General features: G+C 41.4%; 1 long non-coding RNA gene across 1 annotated transcript; it reads right to left on the reverse strand.

Annotated features, from left to right (window-relative positions):
* Positions 1 to 1,158: 1,158 nt before the first annotated feature.
* On the reverse strand, positions 1,159 to 6,689 carry LOC122561928 (uncharacterized). The gene is made up of 3 exons (XR_006315156.2): positions 6,638 to 6,689; positions 6,038 to 6,140; positions 1,159 to 1,751 (listed from the first exon to the last, which is right to left on the reverse strand). It is a non-coding gene; the product is annotated as an uncharacterized LOC122561928 (long non-coding RNA).
* Positions 6,690 to 17,836: the final 11,147 nt, after the last annotated feature.

The raw sequence follows: 17,836 nt of genomic DNA on the forward strand, positions 1-17,836 counted from the left end.
GAGTAAAAATCAAGCCTCCGGTGTAGTTTTCACAAAGCACTGCATTGTTCAATATATGACCTTTTAAATGCAATACGAAATTGAGGCCACCTTTGCCTGCACCTACTGCAGATTTTCTAATGATACTGATTTGAAGAACAGAGAAGTTACCCTCATATTTCGAGAAATATTTATCCCTCAATCAACATCACAAAACAGATTATCTGATCATAATCACATTGTCGTCATTGGGTGTTTGTTATTTATATTTGCTTTGTATCTGACATTGTAACAGTGACTACAATTCAAAATGTATCTAATTGACCGTAAATTGTTCTGAAAAGTATAGTGGTCATGAAAAATGCTATGTAAATGCAAGTCATTCTTTATTATACCATGGAAAAAATAGTCACCTATCAATTGAGGTAGCTGTTAAATTAATTCAAATATTGGTGACGTTGTAAAGATGTTAAACGATATTTATATTTTTCTGTTTACCTGCTGAACAGCAATCCTTGAATATCTGAAGGATTCTTCTCGGGAAAGGGCATCTCTCAGGCACTACCCATTGTTGTACTTAACCATGACCTGAACTTCAAACTTCATATCTAGTCTGTCATTAAAGTATTTTTTGTTCCCATCCCCAGTTCACCTACACTTGCCACTGAAACCTTCATCGATATTTCCCGCAGGACAATATGTGCCATTCTCTCCCAGTTTGCCAGAGATTCACTCCGCAACAACTCCATTACCTTAACACCTAAGCTGCCCCAACTCTGTATCATGCTAAATATCACCCAAGCAAAATCCCAGACATTGCCAACTTTCACATGCTTCCTGTACATTGAAATTAAATGTTGCTATCCTTGCTTAGGAATCTCTCGTGTCCACCTTAACTCTGAAAAAAAATCCCAGTACTGTGTCTCAGCTTACTTTACAAATTTGTATTTCTGTGCAATCCTCGGCTTTCTACTCGACCGTCACTGGTGGAGGTAATGACCCTGAACTCTGCTGTATTCTCCTGAAATATCTATGCTTTCCTACTGTTGTATGTGCACACCAGCCTGTGCATATAAGTTACTGACACCATTCTCTTTAAGTGTAATAAATGACAAGACCTGCTTGTTTAGTATGATAGAGAAAAACCTCTTCCTGACCTATTTAGTTAACAAGACAGAGTTTATTTCATATTAGGAATTAGTTACTTTGCTATGACAGACATCATTACATAGACTTTGACGGGGAGCTGAATGTTATGTCTCATTCCTCTGAGAGTCCATAAGACATCATCACAGTGGGAGCTGCTTTTGGTACTATTTGGTATTAACTCTTTCAGACTCGTATACCACACCTTCCTTAACTCTGAAATGTCACAACATTTATTTCTTCAAATAGTGACTTTTGCAGCTTTGCTTGGCATCTTTTCATCCCAGCTCAGGTTTGATGTCTGTTGTGAAGAAGGGCTTATGCCCGAAACGTCAATTCTCCTGTTCCCTGGATGCTGCCTGACCTGCGCTTTTCTAGCAACACATTTTCAGCTCTGATCTCCAGCATCTGCAGACCTCACTTTCTCCTCAAAGATGTCTGTCGTTCCCTTGTTCCATTTTCTGAAAAAGTTCAGGGCATGCCATGTCCGACAAGCGCTGTGGTGCTGTATAATTTTTTTATTTATTGTGTTATTGTTGTTTTAGAGGCTGACTCTCATATTTCATCCAGGAGACAGCTCTTCTTCATCTCCTCTGGTAGTTGCCGTTGAAGACTTAGCAGGTGACCTACAAAAACAAGATGATCCCCGGGAGAAATTAGACATAGTTTGTGTTGCTTACAAATTAGATCAATGTTATGCCTCATTTTTGTAATATTTACACTTGAGTTTCTTGGCTTAGCATGCCTTTAACAGCATGTAGGACTTCCAGATTTTTGGTACTTACTTCTTTCAGAGCAGTGGAGAAGGTGCAAGAACAATCAGTGGGATATGTCTCGCAACTGTTTAATATCCATGGTGCCTGGAACAGTGCACAATTTTCAACTTTCTCAGCTTACATTGTAGAGAGTGTGGGTGAGAAGTCGAGAACAATAATAGGTCACAGCTCCTGGATAATGGGTTTTGCCAGGCTGTAGGGAATGGCAGTAAATTATTTTTGTTATAAAACATACATTGAGCCTTTCTTAATTTCTTTTGAATTTCCTTGAGCATTGGGCCTCTGTTCAAGCTCTCTGTCTGCAGTCATGTGTATATAGTGCGGTCATCTGTTCCTGCCAAGTCGGTCAGGGGGTGATGACCAGATACTGAAGAATTTCTCTCGATTGTGTCTGAGTGAGCACATATGTTTTCAGCCTGAGCTGTCTCCCACAGTACTTTGACCCACTGTGGCTGGGTGAGAGAGTGCCATCTGCTTCCGCTTCAGGGGGAGGGATCCTTCACTGAGCTGTGGTGAGAAAGTACAGATGTTTCCCCGTGTTGGGGGATTAATAAAATTACTGTGGGAAACAGTGAGTTGGATCTGGTATGAGGGAGATCTGGATGCAATCGTTTATTGTTTGCAATTTACACAAACAGTAATGTTGATGTTTTGGGCACATCTTGCCAGTGTGCAGAATGGCATAAACTCTTCTCATTGTAGATCTGTTCCATCCCCACCACTGCAAATTTTGATTGATGATGCATGAAAGAAAGACAGGGAAAAGTTTATTTTGATGACAGAATTCATTGGATGCACTACTTGTGCTATGCCCACTGCAGGATCAATGTGATACTCCGGGCAAAGGTGTACCAGGTTAATCTATCATACACTGTATAAGCTACAAACAGCTGCCAGCTCTTTCTGGGAGCTGTACTCTTAAATCTGTTTTTGGCATTCCAAAAGTGTTCTTCTTCAAATGCAATTTCAGATTGTATTATGCTTCAAATGATGAACTACATTTCAACAGTGCCATCAAGTAAAACTTTGTTCTTTAGCATTATTGCCTATCAGCCAGCCATGCAAGCTGTCTTGCTGCATCTAGATAAAGCTACTAATGACAGAATCAGGGAGTCATAACAGACTCCCAAGACAAACATATGAGTGGTGATATGTTGATTCATCAGCTACCTGCACGTTCAGAGTTAAAACCACGATGAAATTGTGGTAGCTCTCTCTGTTAAAAACACATGGTTCAACATGCCAAAGTGCCCTGTTAGTCCAGAGCATTTTGAAGAATTGCAGTTGTTATTTTGTTGCTCGGGGCTTCTTGTTTTAAAAATGTGAGAATCTGCTGCTCTACTTCAGACCCTCAGATAGCATGGAATGATTGTACTCATGAGAGAAAGTGAGGACTGCAGGTGCTGGAGAGTCTGAGTCAAAAACTGTGGCGCTGCAAAAGCACAGCAGGTCAGGCAGAATGCAAGGAGCAGGAGAGTCAATGTTTTGGGCATAAGCCCTTCACATTCCTGATTCACAGCCTGACCTGCTGTGCTTTTCCAGCACTACACTTTTCAACTATGATTGTATTCGTGTAATGTTTGATTAATAATCTGAACTTTATTAATACCTAGTTACTTAATACAAATTTTAGCATTTCCTGTTACTATTTTACAAATACACTTTATTAATGTGTCAGGGAAGGGAGACAGGTATGAGAACCCTGAAGATAGGGGCAGTGTGGAAAGAGCAAGTTTGGAATTGAAGCTGTCAGGATCAGTCCAAAGCCTCACTGTGAATGTCGTGGGGCAGAGTGGAAATGTTGAGGGGGTGTGCCTGATTGCAGGAGATTGCCCAGACAGACTTCCAGAGTAAGCAGAAAGGCAATCAAAGAATCGTACAGCACGGAAACAGACCCTTCGGTCCAATCAGTTCACGCTGACCATGTTCCCAAACCAAACTAGTCCCACCTGCCTGCGTTTGGCCCATATCCCTCCAAACCTTTCCTACTCACGTACTTCTCCAAGTATTTTTTCAATAATGCAACTACATCTGCATCCACCACTTCCTCTGGCAATTCATTCCAATACGAACCACTTTCTGTGTAAAAATGTTGCCCCTTGTGTCCTCTTTAAACCTTTTCCTCTCACCTTAAAAATATGTCCCCTATTTTTGAACTGCCCACCATAGGGAAAAGACCGTTGCTATTCATCTTAACTATGCCTCTCGTGATTTTATAAATTTCTATAACGTCACCCCTCAACCACCTATATTCCATTGAAAAGCGCCCCAGCCTATCCTTATAGCTCAAATCCTCCATTACTGGCAACATCCTGGTAAATCTTTTCTGAACCTTCTCCAGTTTAATAATATCCTTCCTATAGTAGGATGAACAGAATTGCACACAGTACTCCAGAAGAGACCTCACCAACGTCCTGTGAAACCTCAACATTGACGTCCAACTTCAATATTCATAGGTCTGAGCAATAAAGACAAGCGTGCTAAATTTCTTATTAACAACCCTGTCTGCATGTGACGCAAATTTAAAAGAATATGTACTTGTTTCCCTTGGTCTCTGTTCTACAAAACTACCTGAGGTCCTCCCATTCATTGTATAGGTCCTGCCCTTGTTTGTTTTACCAAAATGCAATACCTTGTACTCATCGAAATTAAATTCCATCTGTCATTTCTCAGCTCATTGACTCAATTGATCAAGATCTGTTTCTAACCTTAGATAACTGTTTTCACTGTCCACCACACCATCAATTTTGGTGTCATTTGCAAACTTACTAACCACGCCTCCTAATTTCTCATCCAAGTCATTTATATATGACAAACAAAAGGGGACCCAATACTGATCCCTGTGGAATACCGCTGGTCACAGGCCTCCAGTCTGAAAAACATCTCTCCACTATGACCCTCTGTGTCCTACTGTCAAGCCAATTTTATATCCAATTGGCAAGCTCTCTCTGAATCCCATGATCTAACTTTACTGACTAGTCTACCATGTCGAAACCTTGTCAATGGCTTTACTAAAGTCCATGTAAACGATGTCTACCGCGCTGCTCTCATTAATCTTAGTTACTTCCTCAAAAAACGTAATCAGGTTTGTGTGGCAATGCTGACTATCCCTAAGCGGCCCTTGCCTCGACAAATGCATGTACACCAATCCCTCAGAATCACCTCCAACAACTTACCCAGTATTGATGTCAAGCTCACATGTCTACAGTTCCAGACTTCTCTTTACAGCCTTTCTTAAATACAGACACAAAATTAACCACCATCCAGTCCTCTGGCACCTCACCCAAGTTATAGATGATACAACTATCTCAGCCAAGGGCCCCACAATTTCTTCCCTAATTTTCCACAACTGGGATACACTTGATCAATCATAGCCTCCTAGACCCTCACTTGTATTTCACTGCTGGATATCTGAGACTTTGGAAATCTAGCCAGAGTTAAACTCCAAATGATGAATAAAGATGTGATTTGAATGCTCTCTGTGATATACAAAGTGCCAATCATCCTCCTGGGAGCAGCTGGACTACCTGCTCCATAACCCTCCCTTCTCATTAAAACCTGAAGCACGCTGGTTGGGATTCAGAATTTCAGCACTCACCTGACTCACACGTGCCCCAATATTTATGATCAGCATTTCCCTCAGCCCCTGAACTCAAAGTATATTCATTGTGTTGTTGAACTGTGTGGTTTTGTTTTTGTGGTTGATATAGATCTGTGCCAAAGTGAAATGTTCCGCACCTGTGGAAATTATCCTATGGTTATAAATTAGCTTGCTAGCTCTCATTAGTAGTGTTTATTTAATCAGTCTGGTAGGTACTGCACTGGATGGAGGACTAAAGAAAACTATTTTCAATTTGTGAGATCTGTAAAATAAATCCAATTTTAGGTACAAGCTCCTCCAACATTTATCAAGTTATACCAACTTAGTGGAAAACAGCCAACCACACATTCAGAAGATACCTGCCTCAGTTAAAGACCCTGCATTTTTAAAAAAGTGTTGCCTTTAAGATCATTGTTAAGCAGTTGATAGCTAATTCAAATGGTCAGTGAAATGAATCTTCTATTATTTTATTTCTAATGCCATTTTCACCTGATCATTTTCACCATGTCATAAAATCCTTTATAATGGAACTGACCTGTTCAAATGTCACCTTCCTCCACTTGGTGGTATTGCATGTGCCCGTGATCTCTGCGAATGTGCCTGTATCATCTCTGCAACCAGTCTTCCCCGTTCCCAGACTGAGGAAGGGGAAAACAAAACATAGTAATCACAGGTAGGAACTCTCTATGTAGTAGCTTCATGTGAACACATTAATAGATGGTAGGATTAAACAGAGGTATGCCTCCCATGGTTAAATATTAAGTTTCCAGTCAGTCTCCAGCCACTTATGAAGAATAGTCACTTGGGAAACCAAATACAGAACTGCCAGAACTAATAGAAACATACAACACCAGCACAAGAAAATCAAGGAGAGGAGATAAACCTCTGTGTTACTGAACTGAGTTACAGCTAGTTTCATTCTTAACCACACAGTCAGTGCGAATTTATGAGCTGTAAACTTTCACAACAACAACCCTGCTCTTTCTTCACAATCTTTGTATTTGCGAGCAGAAAAGAGTGCTATGCCAATTGGATTACAATTTTACTTCACGACACCAATAAGTTTCATTGACTTTACTTCTGAAACTTCCAAAAATATAACACACACATACACAATAAAACTGACAATCCTTACATCGTGACCTCCTTACTGGAAGTTCACACTGCAAACTAAATGTAGGATCTCGCTTGGAATCACAAATAAAATCTGAAAAGTCAACATTCATTATTACAAACCCAAGGGCAGTTCACTTCTCCAACACATTTATTTATCTCAATCAGTGAGATTGTCCTGCTGCTAGCTATCTGTGGCCTGGAATTTCCCCATCCTCCCACTGAATAAGAGCTTTTCAATTTAAACGGGCATGTACGAACAGTATGAGGCAACATGAGGAAAGTCCATCACGGTAAAAAATGAGGAAGGAGTTTTATGTCACATTCATGCAAATATGGCTATGCCTGAAAGGGTAGGAGTGGCAGAAAACATTAATTCATTTTTTAGATATCTGGATATGAACCTTGAGTTCCATAACTGTTATGACATGGAGACAGACAACTGAAACAAATCAGCCTTCCCACATCTCTATTCACAACACAGCTAAATTAAAACCTTCAAAGATGTCCAACATTCACCCCAATGGTTCCTAACCAGATCTTTTTAAGAACTAAACTCAGACTCTGCAAATAATCAATCCTGGATGCCAGATTTGTAGCTTCCACAAAAGAATTAATGATTTATTAAAAACACAGTAACTTTAGCTGAGCAAAATTAACTAACAAAGTAACCTAATTGATGATTATGATTTAAACCCAATAATCTATGTTTTCAGTCCTAGTCACACAAAAGTTGGACAAACAAATGCAGTTAAGGAATAAATAAAATAATAAAGCTGGCCAGATTACGTAAATGAAATGTTGTTCCACAGAGATGTGTGATTGTTTCTTGTTTGATTTTCTGAAGGCCTTGATTAATGCTATTTTTTTCCAGTTCACTCAGGAAATGCTTATAATTTTGTTTCTATTCTCTGAACTTTCAATAGCTGATAATGAGAGGTTAGGTAGGGACCATTCAAACCTTCATGTTACAACAACAACAGTCAAACTCCTCTCAGAAAACACAGTCCATAAACCAGTACAAAACTTCCCCTGTTTGACCAGGATCTTCGCTTCCAGCCTTGCTGGTACCAGTTAGCAGGTACTGACCTTGTTTATGGCCAAACATCTGCTCTCAGGTTAAACATACTGTTTTCCCTCAGTGTCAAGAGTCTATGGAAACATTTTGGATCAGGAACCAATCTTCAGTTAACTTCCAGGATTGATCTCCCAAACAAATGACAGTTCACAGTTCTCAGCTCCAAACCAAAAACTGATGAAAGAATAAGTTCCTATGTGCGACGGTCAAGAAGGCACAACAACACCCCTTCTTCCTCAGGCAACTCAGGAAAGTTGGTATATCCATAAGGACCCACACCAACTGGCCTGGGACAACAACTGCTCTGCCCAGGAGCATCAGAAACTACAGAAGGTTGTGTGCACAGCCCAGACCATTACAAAAGCCAATCTTCCATTCTTGGATTCCATTTACACGGCCCATTGCTGTGGAGAGGCTGCCAACACCACCAAAGAGTCGAGGGTGTGGTGCTGGAAAAGCACAGCCGGTCAGGCAGCATCCGAGGAGCAAGAGAGTCGATGTTTCTAGCTCCTCGGATGCTGCCTGACCGGCTGTGTTTTTCCAGCACCACACGCTCGACTCTAATCTCCAGCATTTGCAGCCCTCACTTTCATCTAGTTGATTTTAAAGCCACCAAAAACCAGTTGCACCCCAGTAATACTCTCCTCCAATCTGTTCCATCAGGCAAAGGATACAAAAGTTTGAACACACTGACCACCAGCTTCAGGAACGGCTTCTGTCCTGCCATTATTAGGCTAATGAATAGACTCTCCAACTTCAAATAACAGTGATCTTGTTAGTGTTGATCTTGCCTAGTGCACACACTTTATGCCTCTGTCCAATTTTCTTGTTCAGCCTATGATTGATATGTCTTTGCTCACTGTCATCTGTCTGTACTACTCGGAAACAAAGCTTTTCACTGTGCTTAGGTACACGTGGCAATAAACCTATCAATCAATCAATCAATCAAACCAAAGTAATGAAAAATCAGTGGGTCGAACAACAACCTCCAGAAATACAAGCCAAGGGCTGGAAAGCAGGATGAGGCAGGGTGGTCGATGCAGACACGTTGGGCAGAACGGCCTCCACTCGCCCATAACATTTTTTGCATTTCCTAAACGGTCCAAATATCAGAAGAGGAGGGATGTGCAGAGATGTGGTGGGAATGCAGGGTAAAAGTTGTATATAAATTGCTCCTTTGAAAGAGCCAACACAGAGATGATGGGTCAAATGGCCTATGTCCATCTTGTAACAATTCTATAGTCTAAATCTTATGTTTTGTTTTGGATAAGTTGTGGTTATTTGCAAAATCCCTTGCTGCAATCCCTAGTGGGTTTTCTCATCACATCTCATCAAACGCACCGCATTATTGACTAACTGTGTCCATATGGTGTCTCCTAGATCTGATTTCCATCCCAGCTTACCATGTGCCAGTCCCAGAACAACTTGCCACTCAGCGGATATCCATCATAACACTGGCGTCACGTGCATCCACACCACCTTTAAAAAAGCTGCAGTGCACCCACACAACATTTCAAAGCTGTCCCTGCTCATTTATAGACACAATCTAAACATGGCACTGCAATTCTCCAACAGGGATCTGCAGGTTATGGTGGATGGGCTTATGCAAACGGGAGGAGTTCTCTTTCCAGAGAACTGGCAGAGGAGCCCATACCACAAGATGCTGCCAACCTGGCCTAGTGTTACTACCCAAGTCAGTGCCATCTGCAGAGGTATGGCCAGCAATACAGAGAGAAGGTCAATGACCCTGTCCTCTGTGCCAGGGTACGTGGCACACTCTTCTCTCCAACACGTCACTCTGACTCTGCTCCTACAGGTTCTGTAAAGCTCCTGAGGACACCTGTAGAGGAGCTGTACTCAACCGGGGAGGAGCACGCTCCCAGAAGTCTGAGGCCTCAGAGGAAGCGTTGGCATGTCTGCTTCCTGCACCTAACCCTCAATCTTCCCTGCACAGGTCCTGACACCTCGATAGGAATTCTGGGCTTAAAAAACTATGCACACTGGTGAGCACCTCACTGAGGCAGCTCTGCAGCTGGCAAGGGAGAAATGCGCATGCCGCTGGCACTCAAAGGACCACCAGAGACCAGCACCAGCTCATCCCCCGGCTGGAGAAAACTCTGTGGGTTCACCCAGATGCACAGTGAGGAACATCGAGCAGGCCTGTGAGGAGCAATGGCCCTCTTTGTCCAGAGGCTGCAGTAGTACAGAGAGTTGTGCGACTGTCAGACAGGTCGTGGACAGGTCAGTGGCTACTATGAAGAGCAAGATCCAGTGCCCTCGGCCTCCTCGAGGGACACATACACCTGCTCTTTGTCAGGCACTGGCCATCAAGAGTGGTAACGGGGCAGTCCAGGTGCCCTTCCTCACAAGGAGATAAGGCAGCACCTAGAGGCATCCAACCAGAGTTGGAACCACATGCAGACCCCCTTGGTGATTTTTACATCAGATTAACCTGTATATTTGCTGTTTGGATAAATGTGGTTGAGCTTCGACATCACAAAGACACCTGTTACTGCCTCATTTTCAAACTTCTGTTTCATCTTCTTAACACCCATCCATATGGTTCTCAGTGAGACTGTCAACTTAGTGACAATTAGTGCTGAATTATGTGCAATTTTGTGCTGTGGAATCACTCACACTAAGAACTAGATTGAGACAGCTCAAACCAATTGAATACTCATTTTTGTTAAGCTTGCAATGTTAAATTCCATTTTTAGGTGTGTTTCATGAAAAATGTGTTCTTGACAATTTAACCCAGGGCAGAGGATAAACAATATACAGAATGTAATTTCTTTTGTTAAAAGCTACTCATTATAGTTCTTCATCCAATGTAAATACTTAAGTTGCATACTGTCTCCTAATGGGCTTATAACTGTTCCCACCCTTTCACTTTTTAAGTGGATGCAAAGGTGGTTTTTCCATCTCTTGTACAATCCCCAAATGTAAAGAAAAATCACTTTTTGCTGAGTGAATGAATGTTTATTTCTCATTGTAGTTTTTTTCTCTTTTGCCTGCGTTCACAGTTCCATCTGCAGATTCCATCCTGTGCAAATTCACAACTTATTTAAATATTCAATTTGCATCTACAATTTGCAGTTTGCAACCTAATGTAGAAAAGTGTAAAGTCACACTTTTCAGTGTACAGAATCAGCAGTGGGATTACATGGTTAATTAAAAAGAAAATCTTACAAAGAAGGATCAGGAAAGGGGATCTTGGAGTTGTAGTAGATGGATACCTCATGCCATCGAACCCTGGTCCAGCTGCTGTCAGGTGCTAGCCAAATGGGACCTTGGGTTGTACTCTGGAGAAAAGCAAAATATTGAAAGCTTTCTGAAGTTATGAGCCTTTCTGCAGAATAGGCATAGGCAATTATTTGGATTAAAAGATCACTTAACAATTTTGGTGAGCTTTTGACTGTGCTGTAGATGGAACAAATTGGCATAACAATTGCTATCATTAAACTTTCTTATGACATTTATTACATGAAAAATCTATCTGAGGTCAGTTAATTAGTTAGATAGTATTAGCAACCATGTGCTCCCAATTTAAGTTATAATATTATAGAAGTGCTGCATTTAAACATAAAATATTTCGCCAATACTTTTAAGAAAACATGTAATTAATTTTAACCATTGGAGTACAAATCTCCTCCCACTGTTGCTTTTGTGTTAAGAATAGAGTGGAAATAATTATTGATCTATAAACCATTAGATTTAGAGCAGCATAACTGTCTGTCAGATCGTTGAAAATATTTGATAGGCAGAGTTATGGGAAAATTTTATAATCTACCGATAAAATGTCCAATGTCACTTAAACCACTTCAATTAAATCTGGTCCCATGTTTAGCACCAAGTGAGCAACATTCAGGAGACAATCAGAGAATTGCTGACATGATACACCTTTGTGCTGTTTCCACTGCACCTCTGCCTGTGTGCTTTCCTTTCTCATGTGGCAACAGTATTCACTTCTCGCTTTGCAAATTGACTCCTTTGGCCACAGACCTTTGACTTAGCAAATAAAAAAAAAGGATAGCCTTTGCGATCAGGACTCTTCTGCTGAGGTAGGGTTGTGGTTTACTCAGGGCTGCAGAGGTTCTACTGGGATTGTTTGATTTGGCTCAAAACTACGGAGCAAAGAGACATTTACTTATCTGAGGTAGATTCAAAAATATTGTTAAAGAAATAACTTTACTCAGATGTTAATTGGCCTTTTGAATATCTTATTGCGAAAGATGCAGTTGTAAGTAGCAAAGATTTCTTCAAGTTAAGAGCTTCTAAAGAAACACATTAACAGTTCCTATTTCTTGGATCAGCTGGTTGATGGTGTTAATGGACCAATGATACTTTCCAACGGTGAGATCATGTATGTTTCATTAGTTTTGATTGATCCTTCTATACGTCAATCAGTTTGCATCCACGTGCATCATATCCTGTGAAGTAGGAGATTTGAATAAGGGTGCTTCAGCTTCATTTACTTAAATCAGCATGACCGCAAAGAGAGAGAGAAGTGACCATAGAGCATATTGTGCAAAGTCCAGTATTGTGGATTCTGAAAGTCTAAAGTAAAAACAGCAAAAACTAGCAACACTCAGCACCTCTGACAGCATCGGTGGAGAGAGAGAAAGGGTTAACGTTTTAGCTCTGTAACCTCATTTCTTTCCACCAGCGAAGGTGAACGACAGAAATGTTTTCACCAGTTTGTTAGTCTGTTATGACTGGAAACAATATATTTTGAAAATGGATGGATTTCAGAAAACTTGGTATACAGATAGAGTGCGGTTCAAAGAAGTATTAATTTAATTTTGGTGAAGATATTGAGTTGAATCCTGTAATTTTGTTTTAAAGAATCTATTTATATTGGCAGATAGTATGGACTTTGAGGGTTATTTTAATTAGAATATTGTGCGTTGTCTTGGCTGCTGTGGTGGAATTTGTTACTGTATCAAAATATAAGCAGAGTTTTCAGAGCAAGTAGTTGGATGTGAGGATTAGCCTGAAGCCTCCTCAGTGTGTTGGATGATCGAAATGAAAAAAAAACTCTTCAAGTTTGTGGGTACAGAACATCAACAATATGTCTGGTGTAGAGAAGAATGTCTGATTGTATATTCTACGAGTACAGTTTATGGGCTGAAAGATTGGCTAGAAACACAAGAATTTTATACTATGATTTAACATTGAGTTAATACAATATGTCAGAGCATTCTACTGAATATGTCCTTCACTGATTTCAGAATCGTTTACTTTACCCCATTTCGTCCTTCTGGGGAGAACTCAATTAGATGCGTTCCTGCATGCATCAGAAACTTGGACAACATATTGACAACATCTGAAGGCGCTTGAAAAGTTCCATCAACACAGCCTTCTAAACATCTTGAATATCAGGTGGCAATGTCGAAGAACCAACAAGTGTTGAAGCCTATGTCAACAAGAACCGACTAAGATGGAATGGTCATGTTGTTCGAATGAAAGACAAATGTCTGCCAAAACAAGTCTTCTACTCCCAGCTTAAAGAAGGCAAACGCAAAAGAGGAGGACAACAGAAGAGATTCGAAGACGTTTTAAAAGCCAACATGAAGAAATGTAACATCGACATCAACAATTGGGAAACCCAAGGACAGGAAACTCTGCCAAACCATCATCCAAAAAGGAACAGCAACATTCGAAGCCAACAGATGTGCAGAACTAGAAGAAAAGAGAAGACAATGGAAACCGAGGCAGCAACACCCAAAGCCCAATCTGCCATCTGGAACTACATGTCCTGAATCCAGAAGAACATTCAAAGCAAAGATTGGTCTCATAAGCCAACTGAGAGCCCATAAATAGGTCAACAGAACCAAGACCATCATCCTTGACCTCAAGGGATAGCCACAAAGACATTTCTATAAGGTCCCCCCTCAGTCTCTTGCATTCCAAAGAAAAAAGTCCTAGCTTATCCAACCTCTCCCGATAACTCAGACCCTTGAGTCCTGGCAACATCCTTGTAAATTTCTTCTATACTCTTTCCAGTTTAATAACATCCTTCCTATAGCAAAGTGACAAAAATTGAACACACTACTCCCAAGTGCAGCCTCACCAATGTCCTGTACAACTGCACCATAACTTCCCAACTTCTATACTCAATGCCCTGACTAATGAAGGCCGGTGTGCCAAAAGCCACCTTCATTGTCCTGTCTACCTGTGACTCCACTTTCAGACAACAGTGTGACTGAACTCCAAGGTCCATTAAGGCCCTACCATTCACCATGAAAAAGGGACTTCAGTGAATCAGATGGGCTTTTCCCAACAATCAACAAAGGATTCATGGTCATGATTAGACTCTTAATTCCAGACATTCATTGAACTCAAATTCCACCATCTGTCGTGGCAGGATTGTAATCTGGGTTCCCAGTATATTACCTGGCTTTCTGGATTAACAGTCCAATGATAATACCACTTGGCCATTGCCTCTCCAGCAAATTCTTCCAACTCTGAAATTCTTGGCAAATACAGCCTTGGAATAATAATAATATTTTATTGTTTCCCTTAAGTAATATTCCAGTAACTAGGAACCCCTGTAGTGTTAAATGCATTACTGACAAGACCATAAGCTATAGGAGCAGAAGTCTGTCATTCGGCCCTTCAGGTCTACTCTCTCATTCAGTAAGACTCCTTTCCTGCCATTACCTCATACCCCTTGATTCCCTTACTGATTAAAATTCTGTCAGTCTCAACTTTGAATATGCTTTTACAACCTTCTGTGGTGAGGAATTCCACAGATTCACCACTCTCTGAAAGAAGGAATTGCTCCTCATGTCTGTCTTAAATGTGAAATCCTTTGCCTTGCTGAAATTATACTCTGATTCTAGAATTTTGCACAAGGGGAGATAACTTTTCTGCATCTACCCTGTCTTGCCCCATCTCTCATTTTCAATAAGGTCTGTTACAACACGACAGTGAGCCCTTCTGCTAATTGTACCAAACACCCAGAAAAGCTCACCTCGCCTTGTAATCTGTAAAAGTATGAATGACAGAGAATTCCCAACTTCCACTATTTAAAAGAAAAATATCAATTTGTTCTTTAATCCTAAAAGTGAACATTAAACAACTATTTACAACTCTAAACCACCTTCCTCTTCAATGCTTGTTATCTACCTCTCACTTGATAACAATATACTGATCAAATAAAAGTTTCAATTAAAATTACATCAACTTAAGTTTCAAAACCAGGCAGCGGCGGTTATCTCCCCTTCCACTGGCTGTACATATCCCTGAATCATCTTCAGTCTTTTGCTGCAAAGATGTTTCATATGAAAAAGGTACGTTTGATAAAAGAGTGTTTGGCTGGCCTTTACTCTGACAATGGCAGTTGGTCACTTTCTCTAGCTAACTCTCAAAATACCTGCTTTCATAAATCTCAAACATTGGATCATCTCATTGGTTCGATGTTGTCAAAACAGTAAAATTCCGATTCAATTGGGTTTTAGTATCCTGGGGCATAACTTAAACTGGTTAAATTTGAGTTGCTGGAATGGAGCAGCATGGTGGCTCAGCGGCTTGCACTGCTACCTCACAGCTCCAAGGTCCCAGGTTCAATTCCTGCCTCGGGTGACTGTCTGTGTAGAGTTTGCATGTTCTCCCTGTGTCTGTGTGGGTTTCCGCCAGATGCTCTGGTTTTCCCTCACAGTCCAAAAATGTGCAGGTTCGGTGAATTGCCCGTGCTAAATTGTCGATAGTGCTCAGGGATGTATAGGTTAGATGCATGAGTCAGGGGTAAATATTGGGGAATGGGTCTGGGTGGGGTACTCTTCGGAGGGTTGGTGTGGACTTGTTGGCCTAATGGCCTGTTTCCACACAGTAATGATTCTTGTTGTGAAAACATAGGAACCAAAATCAGGTATTTGTTTCACTGTCAAATGTTACATATTTTCATTTTTCCAGTACACTCTGAGACTGCTAGTCAGTCACGTGACATGTGTCTGCAAGCTCTGCGAAACAGAGAATTAAGGAGAATCCAAAGGGTCTTTACAAATACATTATGGACAAAAGGATAACTAGGGAGAGAATAGGGCCCCTCAAAGATCAGCAAGGCGGCCTTTGTGTGGAGCCGCAGAAAATGAGGGAGATACTAAATGAGTATTTACTGTGGAAAAGGATATGGAAGATATGAAAGTAGCAAAATAGATGGTGACACCTTGCAAAATATCCATATTATAGAGGAGGAAGTGCTGGATGTCTTGAAACGTGTAAAGGTGGATAAATCCCCAGGACCTGATCAGGTGTACCCTAGAACTCTGTGGGAAGCTAGAGAGGTGATTGCTGGTCCTCTTGCTGAGATATTTGTATCATCGATAGTCACAGGTGAGGTGCTAGAAGACTGGAGGTTAACTAACGTGGTGCCACTGTTTAAGAAGTGTAGTAAGGACAAGCCAGGGAACTACAGACCAGTGAGCCTGATGTCGGTGGTGGGCAAATGGTTGGAGGGAATCCTGAGAAAGAGGATGTATATGTATTTGGAAAGGCAAGGACTGATTAGGGATAGTCAACATGGCTTTGATTGAGTTTTATGAGGAAGTAACAAATAGGATTGATGAGGGCAGAACGGTAGATGTGATCTATATGGACTTCAGTAAGGCGTTCAACAAGGTTCCCCATGGGAGACTGGTTAGCAAGGTTAGATCTCACAGAATACAGGGACAACTAGCCATTTGGATACAGAACTGGCTCAAAGGTAGAAGACAGAGGGTGGTGGTGGAGGGTTGCTTTTCAGACTGGAGGCCTGTGACCAGTGGAGTGCCACAAGGATCGGTGCTGGTTCCTCTACTTTTTGTCATTTACATAAATGATTTGGATGCGAGCATAAGAGGTACAGTTAGTAAGTTTGCAGATGACACCAAAATTGGAGGTGTAGTGGACAGCGAAGAGGGTTACCTCAGATTACAACAGGATCTGGACCAGATGGGCCAATGGGCTGGGAAGTGGCAGATGGAGTTTAATTCAGATAAATGAGAGGTGCTGCATTTTGGGAAAACAAATCTTAGCAGGCCTTATACACTTAATGGTAAGGTCCTAGAGAGTGTTGCTGAACAAAGAGACCTTGGAGTGCAGGTTCATAGTTCCTTGAAAGTGTAGTCGGAGGTACATAGGATAGTGATGAAGGCATTTGGTATGCTTTCCTTTATTGGCCAGAGTATTGAGTACATGAGTTGGGAGGTCATGTTGTGGCTGTACAGGACATTGGTTAGGCCACTGTTGGAATATTGCATGCAATTTTGGTCTCCTTCCTATCGGAAAGATGTTGTGAAACTTGAAAGGGTTCAAAAACATTCACAAGGATGTTGCCAGGGTTGGACATTTTGAGCTGCAGGGAGAGGCTGAACAGGCTGGGGCTGTTTTCCCTGGAGCGTCGGAGGCTGAGGGGTGACCTTTATAGAGGTTTGTAAAATCATGAGGAACATGGATAGGGTAAATAGGAAAAGTCTTTTCTCTGGAGTGGGGAAGTCCAGAACTAGAGGGCATAGGTTTGGGGGTGAGAGGGGAAAGATATAGGGGGAAGTTAAGGGGCAACTTTTTCACACAGTAGGTGGTGTGTGTATGGAATGAGCTGCCAGGGGAAGTGTTGGAGACTGGTACAATTGCAACATTTAAAAGGGATCTGGATGGGTATATGAATAGGGAGGGTTTGGAGGGATATGGACCAGGTGCTGGCAGGTGGAACTAGATTGGGTTGGGATATCTTGTCGGCATGGACGGGTTTGACCGAAGAGTCTGTTTCCATGCTGTACATCTCTATGACTCTATGTTGAGGTAAACTTCCACTGAAAAGGTCTCAGCAGATTTGCAGCTTGGTTTAATGTAATTGTCTCAATAGACAATAGACAATAGGTGCAGGAGTAGGTCATTCTGCCCTTCGAGCTTGCACCACCATTCAATATGATCATGGCTGATCATCCTTAATCAGTATCCTGTTCCTGCCTTATCTCCATAACCCTTGATTCCACTATCCTTGAGAGCTATATCCAACTCTTTCTTAAATGAATCCAAAGACTAGGCCTCCACTGCCCTCTGGGCAGAGCATTCCACACAGCCACCACTCTCTGGGTGAAGACGTTTCTCCTCATCTCTGTCCTAAATGATCTACCCAGTATTTTTAAGCTGTGTCCTCTG

Source organism: Chiloscyllium plagiosum, unplaced genomic scaffold (genome assembly GCF_037043375.1).
Source record: "Chiloscyllium plagiosum isolate Xiang-an unplaced genomic scaffold, Cpla_swu_hap1 HiC_scaffold_25, whole genome shotgun sequence".
Lineage (NCBI taxonomy): Eukaryota > Metazoa > Chordata > Chondrichthyes > Orectolobiformes > Hemiscylliidae > Chiloscyllium > Chiloscyllium plagiosum.